Here is a 14,814-nt window from a genome sequence, read left to right as displayed (position 1 = left end):
CACCAAGCAGGAGTCGTGGGTGATTAGGAATGGGATACATCCATCCAGACTACTCTTCCCTGAAAAAAAGGAAAGGCGTCCAAACAACAAATAACTGCCGTTATTCCTGCCCATTAGCCATATCAGGTCTGGACTGCTTCAAGACAGATACAGACTGCAGCAGCTCATGCTGTCTGGAGGTGGAGGCATTGAGCAAAACATTCACCAAATGAGCATGGTCCCTCAAAGTTTCACTGCTATCCTCGTGGTTGAACAACTTGCAACCCACCCCACAGGAACACCATACAAACTTCTGAAGGACATTCTTACCAGCACTTCTCACAGCCTTAGATGACATCTCTGCAAAACCTGAAAGCTGAGAACTCTAACTCATTTAATATGGATATAATCAACCCCATGTTAGGTGTTTGTAGCATTCAGCTTTGTAGACACCAGGAAAGCATCAAAATCTAGGTGTAAACAAGAGATGTTTAGAAAAGTGCTTTCTAGACAGCAGTAATATAGAACTTTCCTCTAGCATAGTGATGTTCAAATTGTGATCTAGGATGCTGTGGCAAATGATGTTTATGGCTTACAAACCAGAAGCAGAGCTGAAGCAGACAAGTCTCTTCAATCAAAGGTTAAACACAGTGCTGAGATTCACTAAAACTGTGAATGCCAACAGAGTCCTGTGAGGAAGGCCAGCAGTCCACGGTTGCAGGTTACTATCTATGCTGAAGAAATCATAACCTCTGCAAAATGTGGGAAAAGTAAGCCTGAAACTTTTGAGGGAGACTTAATAGACTAGCTGAGCTGAGGGAAACTGGCTGGATATATCATATAAGCAGCTTGCTGCAGTCGAACTGTGAAATCACAAGTCATCAAAACTACCATGATGCTGAAGAGAAACTGGAAGTAAATTCAAAATGAAGGGCAGGGGGTAAAGAAAGGGTAACTAATACTCAAGAAAGTTGCTGTAAGTGGAGCTACTCACCATGCTGTCCAGAGCATCCAGCTAACATACACTAAAATGTCTGTAGGTAAATTGTAATAGAATATAAATATAGGTCAGCATCATGCTCAAGTTTACATTCATCCATAACAAAGACTAGAAACAAGAGGTCAAGAGAGATTACTAACCTACATTTAAATTTTGGTAAACAAACCTTCACTCTGCTGGTAAATTTCACAGGCCTTATTTATTGCAAAGGGAAAAGCCTGAGACAGGAGAAAGCACAAACAGTCTGCAAGGAGCTGCACCCTGAGAATACACTAAGAGTACCCAAGAACAAGGACCGATTATGACCAGTCTTCAGAGGGTCAGTGCAAAGACACTTGTTAATAGCTTTTGAGGAGGAATTCACTCCTAGTATGGTGGGGAGAAGCTGACATCCTTTCTGCAGGAAGCAGGCAGCGGAAACTCCTCCAATAGCCTGAGGTATCTACCTCTACAAGTGAAATAATTTCAGCTTTTACCACAACTTTGGATTTTCATCACAATTGCAGGGAGAAACTATGATTACTTGCTACAGCACAAGTATCAAGATCACAAATGGGAAAGTCACTGCAAATGAATAAGAGCAACAAAACCAAACAATCTCTACTCTTTTCACATTCTTTATTGCTGCTGCCATGTCCTTTGCTTATGTTACACAGGCTGTATCAGCTTCACTTTACTGTCTGAAGTTAGGGTTCAACCTAATTTGTACAGTAAAGAATCATCAGCCGTAGTTGTCTACATGGCTTTTCAAAGACGAACAGAATTCAGCTAACACTGGCCACAGAACAGCACAAAGGTTCAACAGAAGGTGCGTGAACGCAAGAAGGAAAAACCTTTAAAATTACATCCTGCTTGACTCATTGCTTTATCATCAGAAAAAACTGCTTTCTCATACACTTGATAAGGGCTTGATCAAACATGTATTTTTAATCAGAAGTGGACAAAATCCTAAAAACGAAGACAACAGCAACCACTGATATGAACATGGAAAGAGATTTTAAAAATATTAGAAAATTACTAATTCCTGATAAGAGTGTGTCTGGATTTCCACAGTCACACAGTTTGAAAAACCCAGCACAGGATGTCTGAAACACAGTAATCCTGCAGTAAAAGGTATTTAGGTCATTCCAACAACAGAAAACATTTCACTGAGTAATTTAAGACTGCACCGAAACAGGTCAAATTTAGGCTATGCAATAGCACAAGCAATATAATTTTGCATCTAAACTGACCTTCCATCAGGAAATGTTATACTTGGCCTAAAAGAGTAAACTACCACTCCCATTTCCATTACTAACTGGGGAATAAATAATTTTCTTTTGTTTAAAACGGGGAGGGGAAAAAAAGAATAAATCAATGCTGCATTTGCGCCAAATGAAAAGTGACACAAAATCTCATAGAAAATAAGGGAGACCTTTTCTTTATGGCCCTGATTCTATTCTTCCACTCGTATACTAAATATCCATGAATACTTGTGTTTTTATTGCTTCAATTTTCTAGCAAATGTTTGTGAATTACTGCAAGAGTCAGGTTATTCACTGAACTGCTATTTCATTCATAATCAAAGTGGAGGTGAAAAGAGAAAAATAGGCTTTTAAGCGTGGAAGCAACAGTCTCTATGTAGGAACTTGGGAGGAGCTCAGTTCATTTTGGACTGTAAATTTTACAAGATAAATATTTTCAGCAACTTCTTCTAGTCACCAGGGCACTACAAAGGATTCCAGCAAAAATAATGAAGCACAACACAGTATTTCCTAACAAAGCAAGACAGAAAGCCACTAAAACCAGAGCACAAAGAGTTCCAGAACTGAAGTCTAAAAACCCACCAATATCACAAGTGAGTCACCCTTGCATGGCTGAAGCCAGCATCAGAGGAAAAATCTTTTTTTCTAGCTCTCTAAGGCCAACTGCAGTGGAGTCACAAATGGGGACTGGAATCCCCAAAAAAACTATTGTAATAACAATAAGAGTCGTTTAAAAAAAAAGGTCAGCACAGGTCACTTGTATTACAAGCCAAAATATCCTTTATAACACTGGCGTGCAGCCCAAACCCACACAAATAGACATAACTGTATGAAATCAGGTTCTTGTGCTTCACAATTTTCCCTACTGTTGCTAAGGTAGATCCTACCCCACTTCTCAACAATTTCAATTATTACTCCATAAAATCAAATCAATATGCAGCAGCCCTGGCTAGTGCACCCCATCAAAACTGGGTGATAAGACTTGACATACTAGTACTCCTCCATATAGACATGCACCACCTTTTTCCAGACAGGGACGAAGAACAGGCTTCATGTAAGACAAACGGATTTCCAAAGGGAGAGGACAGTTTTCAGTGTAAGTTGCTCATACATCTGTCCACATCCATAAAACAGAAATACCTGTCAGTTCGAAATAAAAAACTAGGTATGTTCCTTGGCATTTCTGATGTCTGGGAGCTGCATGCACGGCAAGCACTTAGAAGCTTGAGTAGGGGTGCGCGGATGGGGAAGCCCAATGTAGATTCGTCTACTAAGCCAATTCAGAGCACTTGGCTGCTCCTCAAGCAATATAGGTAGGACCAGTATGCAATTTTCTTCAAAAAAGTTAATTTTTTTTATGAAGTAAAGAGAAGCCCACCCCCTTCTCTAAAGTCATACACTAATTCTCCTTGAGAAGGAGAAGCATAGCATTCTTCCTTTCAAAAGCCAACAAGTTTCAGGGAATATTCACCTCTGACCTGCAGCACTCAGAAATTTAAGAAGTTACACTTATCCGACTGTTAATAAAAGATTCTAGAGAGTATGTTAGCACATAACATGCCATTCAAGCCTCTATTAACATACATAGGGTTGAACAATAAAATGCAACAGAAGATTATTTTTTTTCTTTTTTTCTTCCATGCCTCACACCCACAAAATCAAAACCTTCCCGACACCAGCAAGGTGATAATGAAAAGTTTGGAAAGACAAGGGGATGAAGCAAAAACAGAACTGCACAATCAAGGAAGTAAAACTTCCAGGACACATTAAGGAAAACAATCGAAGAAAGGAGGACAAATTATACAGCAAAATACAAGTTAATCTGTCATTTATTAAGCAAGTTACTGGAATTCAGCATGGTTCCAGACCAGGTTTTACAGTACATAAGCTATTAGACTGACCCAAACAAAAACCATGTCTGGCAACATATAACATTTCTAACTTTCACTGACAAGCCAAGAAGCACCTTGCAACTACCTTTTTGACAGAGGAAAAGGAAATAATTACAACACCACCACAATTTATTTCACTTTTATAGTGCAATGTAGGGAGACACAGAAACAAGGCAACAGAAGACAAAAACCTCGAGGATGGCTCCAGTGAGCCAGGGAACAAGCTGCTTTCATGAGACCCCTGCTTTTTCTTGCAGTTTATTTTTCCTGGGCTTCAGCTTCTGCTAACTTGTCTATACCACAAATATTAGCATCTGTGATAAGCTGGTAGGTGGTGTACCTCTGGAGGTGTGGTTAATGCCTTGTTTTGTTAGTTTTGGTTGACTACTACAGTAGTCAAGAGTTACGCTTGCTGGTGACCATCAAACCCAACCCACAAGACACCGTAAGTACACTGCTGACTAACTTTGTGATTCAATGTTTGTTAATTTTACTTATCTCAAACCAGACACACTCTTGTAGGGGTGCTAAATCTCTTTTTTGATGCAGTTCTCATGCCTACAGGTTTTGCATTACTTTTGCATTACTTTTGCAGTAATGAAAGGTTCTCTTGTTTATGCTCTTACCTTTTATCATAACCTACCTAAATGTAATTGAGAAGGGGAAAAAAGGAAGATCATTTCAAGTTCTTGAAGAAAATCATGTGTATTTGAAGTCCGAAACAGATGCAAGTAAAGATGGAGGGTGTCAAAAAGCTGAACAGGAAACATGTCTCTAACATCAGTTGTTGATACTATTGCTAATGGTTAAAGATTGTTTTCTAGTTTAGATAAAGTAAGACTAAATTCAGTGATGCACAGTATAGGACTGTCATCTGCCTAAGGCTGTCCCGTCCCACTGCATTTACATAGCAAGACACCAATAACATTTTCAGTGTTGCTCAAGATACTCAAATTGAGAGACATTCTAGTATTTGAAGTAGTTCTGTGCCACAGTAAGACAAACATAAGTAAAAGACAGTTAAATTCAGTATCCAGCCTCTCTTACAACGACAGAGAACTATAACCTGAAAACTTGGCCTTTAAGTTTTAAGCATGTCAGTATTCCAGGTCTCAGCAAAATAAACTGAAATACTTTGAAGTCGGTGCCCTTACATAAAAGAAGAGAGATTTATTTTCTTCGTACTTTAAATGGCTTAAAAGAAATTTAAATTATTTAGAAAGAATGCTCTCTGCCTTGTCCCCTGCAACAACATCCCCACCCCTTTCTGCAGATTTCCCCTGCTCTCTCTCAGCAGTGTAATTTGAAGGAAGACAACTGGGTACTTTGTCAGAGCTGTCCATATTTTAAAATTATGATGCCCAAAGTCCATACATACCCTCTTCAGACAAATTGGAAGGAAAAGAACTGTTTAACTAGCACTATGCTTCCAGAAGGTCAATTATGATTTAGACTATCTATTGAGAAGTGGTTCAAACAGGTCATTCACTATACCACAGGAGATCAAACAGACTATGTAGTAAGGGTTACCATTCCCTACATATGGCCTTTCCTGTTTACTTAGTAAAACAGGAGGCTTCCTCCTCTGATAAGGAGTGAGCCAGATATCAGGAGATACAAGCAACTTCCTTAGAAATCTGTCTTTCCTCTCTGCAGTCTAAATCTCTGGATGAGAGTTTGGCACACCATACTTGGATGCATCTCCTGCCTTTCTTATTCTCCAAGCAAGTCTTAACATTTTAGATTCACAGACCTAGCTTGGTCCTAACTAGCAATGTTGATGTTTTAAGGTTAAGTGGGGTCTGTTTCCTACACAAATATTTGAACATCAGACCAACTGTTTTCAAAATACTTTAAAAACATAATGACGTCAGCAACAAACCTGGAATATCCGGCTTGCAGGGTATGCAGCAAGAAAATCCTGTTTCTTATGAAGAAAACTCCTATACCTGAGCTCTCACAAAACAATGCCTGTAAAATGTGCAGTGCTAGATTAATCTCCCAATCTGTGATCTACATTAATTGGATCAAAAAGCATTCTCATATATTTTGAAAGAGGGATGAGGGAAATCATTGCTCACCTTTTCAGTGTCAATTCTTATGTATGCCTTTTTTTTATTTTCAGTTCATCTGCTGGTTGCACACATGAAAAGAAAGTAGAAAACAAGACATCTACTACCTCTGATGAGACACTTAGACCTATCACCATCTCATCCCTGCAACAGGCACTTGACATGCCCACTTGTCCCTTTGCTGAACAATTCCTCAGTTTGAATACAAACAGCTGAGCATCTGTGCTGGTTTTGGCGGGGTAGAGTTCATTTTCTCCATAGCAGCTAGCATGGACTACTATTTTGGATTTGCACTGGAAACAGTGCTGATAATACAGAGATGTTTAAGCTGTTGCTGATCAGTGCTTACACAGAGTTAGAGCCTTTTCTGCTCCTCACTTCACCCCACCAGCAAGGAGGCTGCGGGTGCACAAGGAGCTGGGAGGGGACACAGCTGGGACAGCTGATCCCAACTGACCACAGGGATATCCCATCCTATATGGCGTCATGCTCAGCATATAAAGAGGTTGGAAGAAGGAAGGAGGAAACATTTGGAGTGATGACGTTTTTCTTCCCAAGTCACTGTTACAGCATGATTGGGGCCCTGCTTTCCTGAAGACAGCTGAACATCTGCCTGCTATAGGAAGCAGTGAACGAATTCCTTATTTTCCTTTGCTTGGCTTTTGCTTTACCTAAACTGTCTGTACCTCAATCCATGAGTTTTCTCACTTTTAGTCTTCTGATTCTCTCCCCCATCTCACTGCAGGCAAGTGAGCAGTTGGCTATGTGGGACTTAGTTGCCAGCTGGGGCTAAACCACGACAGCATCCCTCTTTATGAGTTTACCCCTAAGAGTTCAGAAATGTTGTTCCGTTAAAAGCACATCTCAGCACATCCTGCTGGTTTGGGCTGCTGGAACACTCTACCCCTCCCTGATCCCCTTCGGTTGCTCATGGACTATCGAGCTGAAATTAGCTATTCATTACATGTGAAGGAGTCCCACACAGAGCAGCACCCTGCTGCAAAAGACTCCTATTTCACAGGGCAATTTCACAACTACAGCATCTGCTACCTTACTAATATGTATATTTAATGCCACTGCATAATGTGCAGAATCATATGCTGTTTAATGCAGTTTGTTCAGATATTATGTGCTCTTAAGTAGCATTATTCCCTTTGAAAAACATTGTACTTTTTACAGGCCGCCTCCCTGGTGTTCCTTGTAACAGAGCCCCAAACAAAAAAGCAGCTCATAGACTATTCTAGACCAAAAAACCCGAGGACTCAGGGTGACGCAAGCTTCTGGCCTGCACTACTAATTTAGTTCTTTTCCTAGGTCTCTCTCCCCAGTCTATACTTTTACACTGTTTTGATATGAATTGAATTGGAAAGAGAATCATATCTTGACAACTGGTGGGACACATACTCCAGGCTACTCTTGCCACCGGAAATGTGAGTACTCGTATTAAAGCAGCAGCTTTTGCAACAGACTTTATTCTTTCTTCTAGAAGATGGTCAGAGTACTAGCATTAAGTTCTACCACATGCAGTTATAAATCATTTTGTTGACATAGCAAACCACCTCAGAGGAAAAAAAAAACCACCAAAGTTTTAAGCTAGAGCGTTTTGGAGTCAAGTGTGGGACCAGCACATGTATGTCACATGCTTCATGCCCTTCAGGAAAAACTTCAATATGCTCCTATGCCAAATGTCATCTTAAGACAGTCCCAACAATCCTCCCCTACACCTCATTCAGGGAAAACTGATTATGAACACAGTTATTTCAGGTGGCAAAATGATTGTGCATCTACTCTAGAAGGCAGCAAGCACTAGCATCTATGGTTGCCACCTCAGATTTTGACTTGAATTACATATTTCCAAAGAAGCGTAAGCACAGGAAATGAATCTGATCTGCATAACTGAAGTGATGCCTTCTGAGAAACACTGTTTTAAATCTGATTTGGAGTAAATGACAATCTGCTCTCTGTTGGAGGGAGAACGTAAATTCAGAGCAAAGGAGATTCTGATATATGTAGCTAAAACAAGCTTTATCTCAACTAAGCACTCAGGATTATGCAGGCAGACATTTGCTCTAGAATTAGTTTTCAGACTGTTCTGACGTTAGGAATATTTGGGAGCTATAACTACACTTAGGTATCCCCACAGGCTGCTTTAGGATATTAGGAACAAAATTCTAACTAATCTATTCTCCTTGTTCTGTGCTACAAATGAATTTACAAATGAGCAAGGAGTGGCAGACAGCCCTTTCTGGCCAGACAAAGTCTCAGTCTAGTTTTGTCTTTTCTGCTATGAGCACATGATACTCAAATAGCCCACTGTTTTGATATGACAGGATGCCTAAGGCTTTCCTAACTCTCCTTTCTTTATTTAGAAAGTAGACAGCCTTTATTTGTAAGGACAAAAAGGACTCAGGTGGACTGGGCCTTTCTGCTCACCCAATACACACATGAAGGCTCCTCTGATGTGCAATTCAAACTCTGTCCTGAGAATTTTGTAAAGCAGAGCATCACCCCATTGCCTGAGAGCATAAAGGTATCAGCAGGCTTAAACAGGCTGCTGTCTGCTCGACACTGCTGATCAAGAGTATGGATTGCAGAGAAGACTGCACCAGGGCGGAACTGCAGAACGGAACACCATCATCTGCCCCTTAAACACGTGCACACACAGAGTTTGTGTGCAATAGAACAACAGGAAAATTCTCAGATAATCTACATTTTGGATCTACTTAAGACATGCTATATAAAACAACACAAATATTTAATTTCTTTATCCTGCTACAGAAATATATGAAGTTTCTCTTTTTAAAGCAGAAAGCTATTCAAACAACACATCGATACCTCTCAAGATGAGGCAGTGGTTTTCCTATCAGTGAGGAAGGACCATCACAGCTATTGACATCTGTGAAGTATATGATGGCAAGCAGAGTTATTTCTCAAATTAATTATGCCAGCTTCAGAACAAACAAACAACAACAACAAAAATCTACTTCTTCCATCACAGGCATATTTAACAAAGACTACTCCCTTCCAGTCCACATGAAGAGAAACAGTCTGAATACCAAAATCATGAAGCAGAACCAAGACTCTGCTAAAAGAAATTAATTTATATAGTTTTTTAAAATTCATCTACACAAAATTCATCAAGTAGAAAATGGATCTGTTATATTCTGGTTTGGGAAATGTAATATGATTTTAAAGTATTCCTGCCAGCAATAAAACTGGCAGAAAGAAAAAGAATTTATTTTCTTTTTAAGAGTAAGCATGTCATTGTTTACATAACTGGTTTTGAAGGGTGATGGTTGCTCTTTACGTGAGAGGGCAATGGAAATTACAAACCTTCTAGACCATGAAAAACAAGACAGCTGAAGAAAACACCATTTAAGGCAGGATAATACTTCATTTCTGAAAAAATGCTGAATAGAAAAAAAAAGAAATTGTCCAGTTGTCCAGGATATTACGAGACATAACCTTTGTATTTTCTCTTCAGTCTGTCTTCCAAATAAGTGAATGCTGGAAAAGCCATGGCATTATTTCTATTTCAGGTGAATTCCTGGGATTTTGTTTTTCATCTACTGTCCCTACAACCTTAGTGTTTACCACATTTGGACAGGAAATTTTTCTATGACCTCATTTTCACAGTCAAACAAAGTGTTTCTGATGACATTTGCAGGATCTATTGCTCTAGTGAAATGGTGGTTTATTAAGAAATTATTACTTTTAAAATGTTCTACCATCTGACCAAATACTACTTGTAGTTATTCTTTCAGAGTTAATAGTGAAATCAGCAGTAAACTGAACTGAAAACAAACTATTTAACCAATTTTTTTCCTTGTGTAATTATTTGTTAAGCAAGTAAAAAAGCCTTAACGAAGAGAGAACAACCTTATTTTGGATTTAGAGCTCCTGGTCTGGAGTTCTCCAGTAAGAAAACATCTTTCTTGAAAGCAAAGAAAACTTTCCTTCTTGCTGTTCTTTCAGGGTAACAAAGAGACAGAAAATAACTGCAATTTACTAAGTACCTATCCTTCCAATAACCTTATGAGTTTGTTTTGCTTTGTTGTCCTCAGGACTCAAAAGACTCCCCTGTAAGGAAGCCTTTCATTCCACCACTTGGATGCTTCACACCACTAGTCTACTCTCCGACCACTTCAAAGGGCAGAGAAAAACTTCCAACGCACCAGAGGCAGTTTGCTAATGTTTTCAGCACTAGAGTATTATTTATATTCATAATCTACAAAAATTGTCTGCACAGGGCAGGGAGGGTGGAATATAGATATTCTCCCTCTATCATGGATTGAACAGTGTTGTGTTGAGCGATGACAGTGAAAAGGCACGGTAGGACAGCAGAGTGGGCAGGACAGCAGAGTGGGCTATGCCACGGCAAGGCTGGCAGTTATCCTGGAGGAGTGCCCCTGTGACTCCCAGCCTCTCCGAGCCCCAGACGGGCATCAAGTGGCAGCTGCCAAAAACTGGTTCCTATTTGCTGCGCTCTGACAAGCAGAAGTTCATATGGAAAAGGTTTGCAGGGCAAACTGACCCACCTCAGACAAAGGTTGTCTTAACACCAACAGAAGGTGAATTGCAAACAAAGGGAGGAAAAGAGCCCATGCTGTTGCTCATGGAGGAGTGAGCGGCACAACCTGGGAGTAATCTCTCCTCCAAAAAGCAGTGCATGAGAAACAGGCAGTCTAGACAGGATGGGGGGTGGGGGCTGTGCGGCTTTGCCTCGGCTATTGCACAGTGCAGACTTTTCCCACATCAAAAGGAGGGGAAGGGAAGAAAAAGAGGCAGGGAACCTTGCAGGAAGACCCTAGTTTTAATAAAGCCAGAAAGCCACCATTTACTGATGATGCTTCATGTCTTGGAAAAAGTTATTTTGCTGCTTAATACTTCAAGAACTGTATTTTCCCCTAGCTGGGTCACCAAGAGCTGGATCCACTTCATTACCTCCCAATAAGTTTTACTGTGTCTAAGTTGATGCTAATAACCTTCCAGTCTATAGCCTACTTTTGGAAACCAGACAAAACCAGTAAGCTGACTGTTTTAATGCACCATGGTAAACAGTTACTCAACAGATTAAAAATATAAAAAAGAACAGCAGAGTACTCTGAGCATCCATACCCTGCGTATTTTTTTTCCCCTCAAAGTTCTCCAGTCATATAACAGCTAGCCAAATGTACCAAGTCTCAAACTTTCAAGTAGGAAGATGGAACAGAGTAAGGGTGAGGAAAGGACCCATTGAAAAATTTAAGTCTTCATGAAAACAGAAATTATTGTTTAAAATATGCATCACTAAGTTTGGAACAGCTCGGTGAACTTAGAACACAAGCATATCTGTTTACGTGTAACTAAATACAGTGTGACAGCAGTTTGGATCACCTATCAGAAAGAATCAACTACAAGTTTCAATGTATTTCAATACATACAATACATTATTTGTATTCTATGTAATAGTCTTATCTGTTTTTTCAAGCCAGTGCAGTGTTAACACCTCTAAAGTCTTTCACTATGTACTAAATCTAAGGTACCCAGCAAAATGCAGCATATTCCAGTTGGATGTTTCCCAAACCATGTCGCTCAACTTTTTAAGTATTCCTGCCATCTGGCTACTAGGCTTTGTTTACCAAAACACTAGCTGTGTACACATTTCTACAGCAGCTGTAGTAAAAAAAAAAAAAAGGTAATGTGATTTAGTAATTCACATTAAAAAACAGAAAACTCTAAAACTATTTTATCAAACCAGTTACCATTATACCAGAAAAAATAAATATATCTAGCTTTGTGTTTTGCTGTCTTTTCCATTTCAGTGCTTTAATGTTCTTCACCAATTCATTTCCCACTGACACTATCACAGGAAAGAAGTAACAGTGACTAAAGAATATGGCAAGAGCAAAGTAAGTCATATTGCTTGTATTATCTCTAATTCCCTTCTGGATAAGCACTGGTGCTACAGAAGTACGAACGACACAGGAAATGCTGTTATTGTAATACCTCTGGTCGTTCTTAGGGTACATAGCAAATCATAGAGCCCTCTCAAAGAGACCCCAAAACTATGCTGTTCAGAGGCTGAAAGGTCCGATAAATTCCAGGGGCTCTTCCCAGTGTCCGAGCCACACTCAACAAAATAAATATTTCAATTATGACTAACCCGAAACAATGCACAATGAAAGCTGTGGAAGTCCTGGGAGCAGTGGGAATATTTAATTTGGAAAAGAGTCTGTGGGTTTTTTTTCCTATTCCTAATTACAGTACATTGTATTAATCAGGCTTGGAAACCACAAACTCAAGGCTCTTTGTGACTGAGTTGTCATGGCAGCACAAAACACCCTTAAGGCCAAACAGGTGAAGAAGCATTTTCAGAAGATTAATGTGTAGATATCTTATAGGTGTATAGGTGTATATATCTTATAGGTCTTATGGCATGTAGAGGAATTCAATCTCTTTAAAAAAAAAAAAAAAAAAAGGCTGTGGTCTCAGACAGCAGATAAGCTTTGGCTGCATAAAAGCCAATGATAGCATACTTGCAGCAGCTTTTTGGTTTTTTTCCCAAGTTCCGCTGTGCTTTAAACATCACGTAAAGCTTCATCCAGACAGTCATTTCAGTACTCACATAACCAAATAAAACAGAATCTAGCGGTTGCTTAAGACATGCACAACCAGAACTGAAATAGTTGCACAAATTTAAAGCAAAAGCACATGTGTCTGTGTGCAAGAAAATATTGTCTGACAGTAATCTGGATCAACTACCAGACTCAACTGCAAACTATGGGATAATTAAAGTGTTGTTCATACTTATGTCAATAAGTTGAGTTATGTGCTGTTGGCTGTTTTCCACAAGCAACTCTGCCTGGTTTGGTACATGCATATGCATTCCTTGTGGCAGTCACAGCTTGTTCTTACATCTGAATGAACATCTCAGACTGATCAAGCACTTTACCGCCCAGAACAGCTCTGCAGGGCGATCTTGCAAGACACTGCAGTAGAAAAGAAAGATCTCTTTGTTCTATTCCAGAGAACAGAATTTTGTGACCTAAAATTTGTGCACAGGTTGATGTTTCAAAAAGAATTCAGTATTTTTTGAAGCAATAATTAGACTTTTACTTCAGTTTCTCCTCTCTCTTGAGTCAGATAAACTCAAGTCTCTATAAGAAGTGATATGTTTCAATCCACACAAGTATAGCATCTGGCCAAGTTTTAGCCTGATCGGACTTAAGTGCTTTGTACAAAATTTCAGGCCACAAGAACAGTTTCTTCTTCTTAGGAATCAAAACAAAAAGAACCATAAACCATAAGCAATCAAAAAATCCAACAAAACCTAATTTTATGAGAAGATCATGCAATATGCATAGAAATCAGTGAGTCTATCAAAGTAAAATACCTTCATGAATGGATCCTGAAGTGTCAGAAAAGTTATCATTAGGGGTTATATATGAACCCTCTACTAAGCCAAGAGAAAAAGCAAACAGGTAAGTATCTTCTCTTCTTCCCATCTTATACAAAACAGCTTTCAGAAGATCTTAAAAAAAACCCCCACAATGAAAAAACGGAAGGAATCACATTAACTTTCCTCAAATATTTGCACACCATGCTGTGCTTTTCATCCCTAAGATAAAATAAAACCTAACATAAAAGATTCAAGCAACCAAATATTAATGAACAGAGATTTTATGATACTGCTCAGCTCCTGAGTATTTGAAAATGACAAGTGCTACCTTCTCACATTTATCTGAGAAACTTATATCAGGATTGTGCTGCAGATAGATATACAGAAGAACATGCCAGGTAAATCTCTGGTCAGGTAAGTAATAGGAAAAAACAGCAAATATTTAAAGGACATACTTCAATTTCTGAAGTTGGAAGAAATTCAATAATTAAATACTCCTTTTTTATGCTGATCAATGTTAGCAAAGAGAAATATGGGTAAGCAAAAATAGCCAAGCAATAAAACAAGAACAGCAACACCAGAATACTATTCATATCCTAAAGAAAAAGCTTACACTGTGATGTTGCTTCAGGAACATATCACCCTTTCAAGAGATTAATTTCAGTTGTTACAAGCACATCTGATAGAGAAGAATGTTATTCGAGTACCAAATTTAGTTTATCTTCTTTTTGCATAGAGGTAGAAAAGAATGCATTATCTTGTATAAAGACATTTATTTTTGATATTGCCTTGTATCTTCCACCTTGACCTTTTCTGTATTTCTTTTCTCTGGTAAATCTGACAATGACAGAGTTATCATTGATGCAACCAGTGTTTTTCCTGTTCATACAGGATAGACTTAATCACAGTTCCAGTCTCAATGAAATCCCTAGTAGTTAGGAAATATTTATATTTAGTTTTTAAATCTGACCTTCAAGGTGTATACAGCAATCTAAATACTTATACGAAAGAGTGGTGTTAGTTTTATTTCTTTTCTCCCCTCTTTCTCCCTGACTCTGCAGTTCTGTGGCAAGAAAGAAATCCCCTTTTAATCCTCCCCTCAGCTTCTGACCCACACCTAACTGTTTTTTCAGTGCTAAGTAATATCAGCTGGGGTAGCTGTGGGTGAAAGCATTATTCACTTGCCCTGGGTTCTAGGAGCTGAAGTCTGTAGCTGAATTTGCACAGGTTTTCTAAATTCCCTCAG

General features: G+C 39.1%; 1 protein-coding gene across 3 annotated transcripts in view; it reads right to left on the bottom strand.

Moving 5' to 3' along the window:
- The window catches only part of ZSWIM6 (zinc finger SWIM-type containing 6), a 114,260-nt gene that overhangs the window by 59,006 nt on the left and 40,440 nt on the right, over positions 1-14,814 (bottom strand). The gene's annotated exons all lie outside the window — the stretch shown is intronic.

Source organism: Pipra filicauda, unplaced genomic scaffold, assembly GCF_003945595.2.
Source record: "Pipra filicauda isolate LSUMZ 115617 unplaced genomic scaffold, ASM394559v2 scaffold174_size2080704_pilon, whole genome shotgun sequence".
Classification (NCBI taxonomy): Eukaryota; Metazoa; Chordata; class Aves; order Passeriformes; family Pipridae; genus Pipra; species Pipra filicauda.
This window is presented reverse-complemented; position numbering and strand designations above follow the sequence as displayed.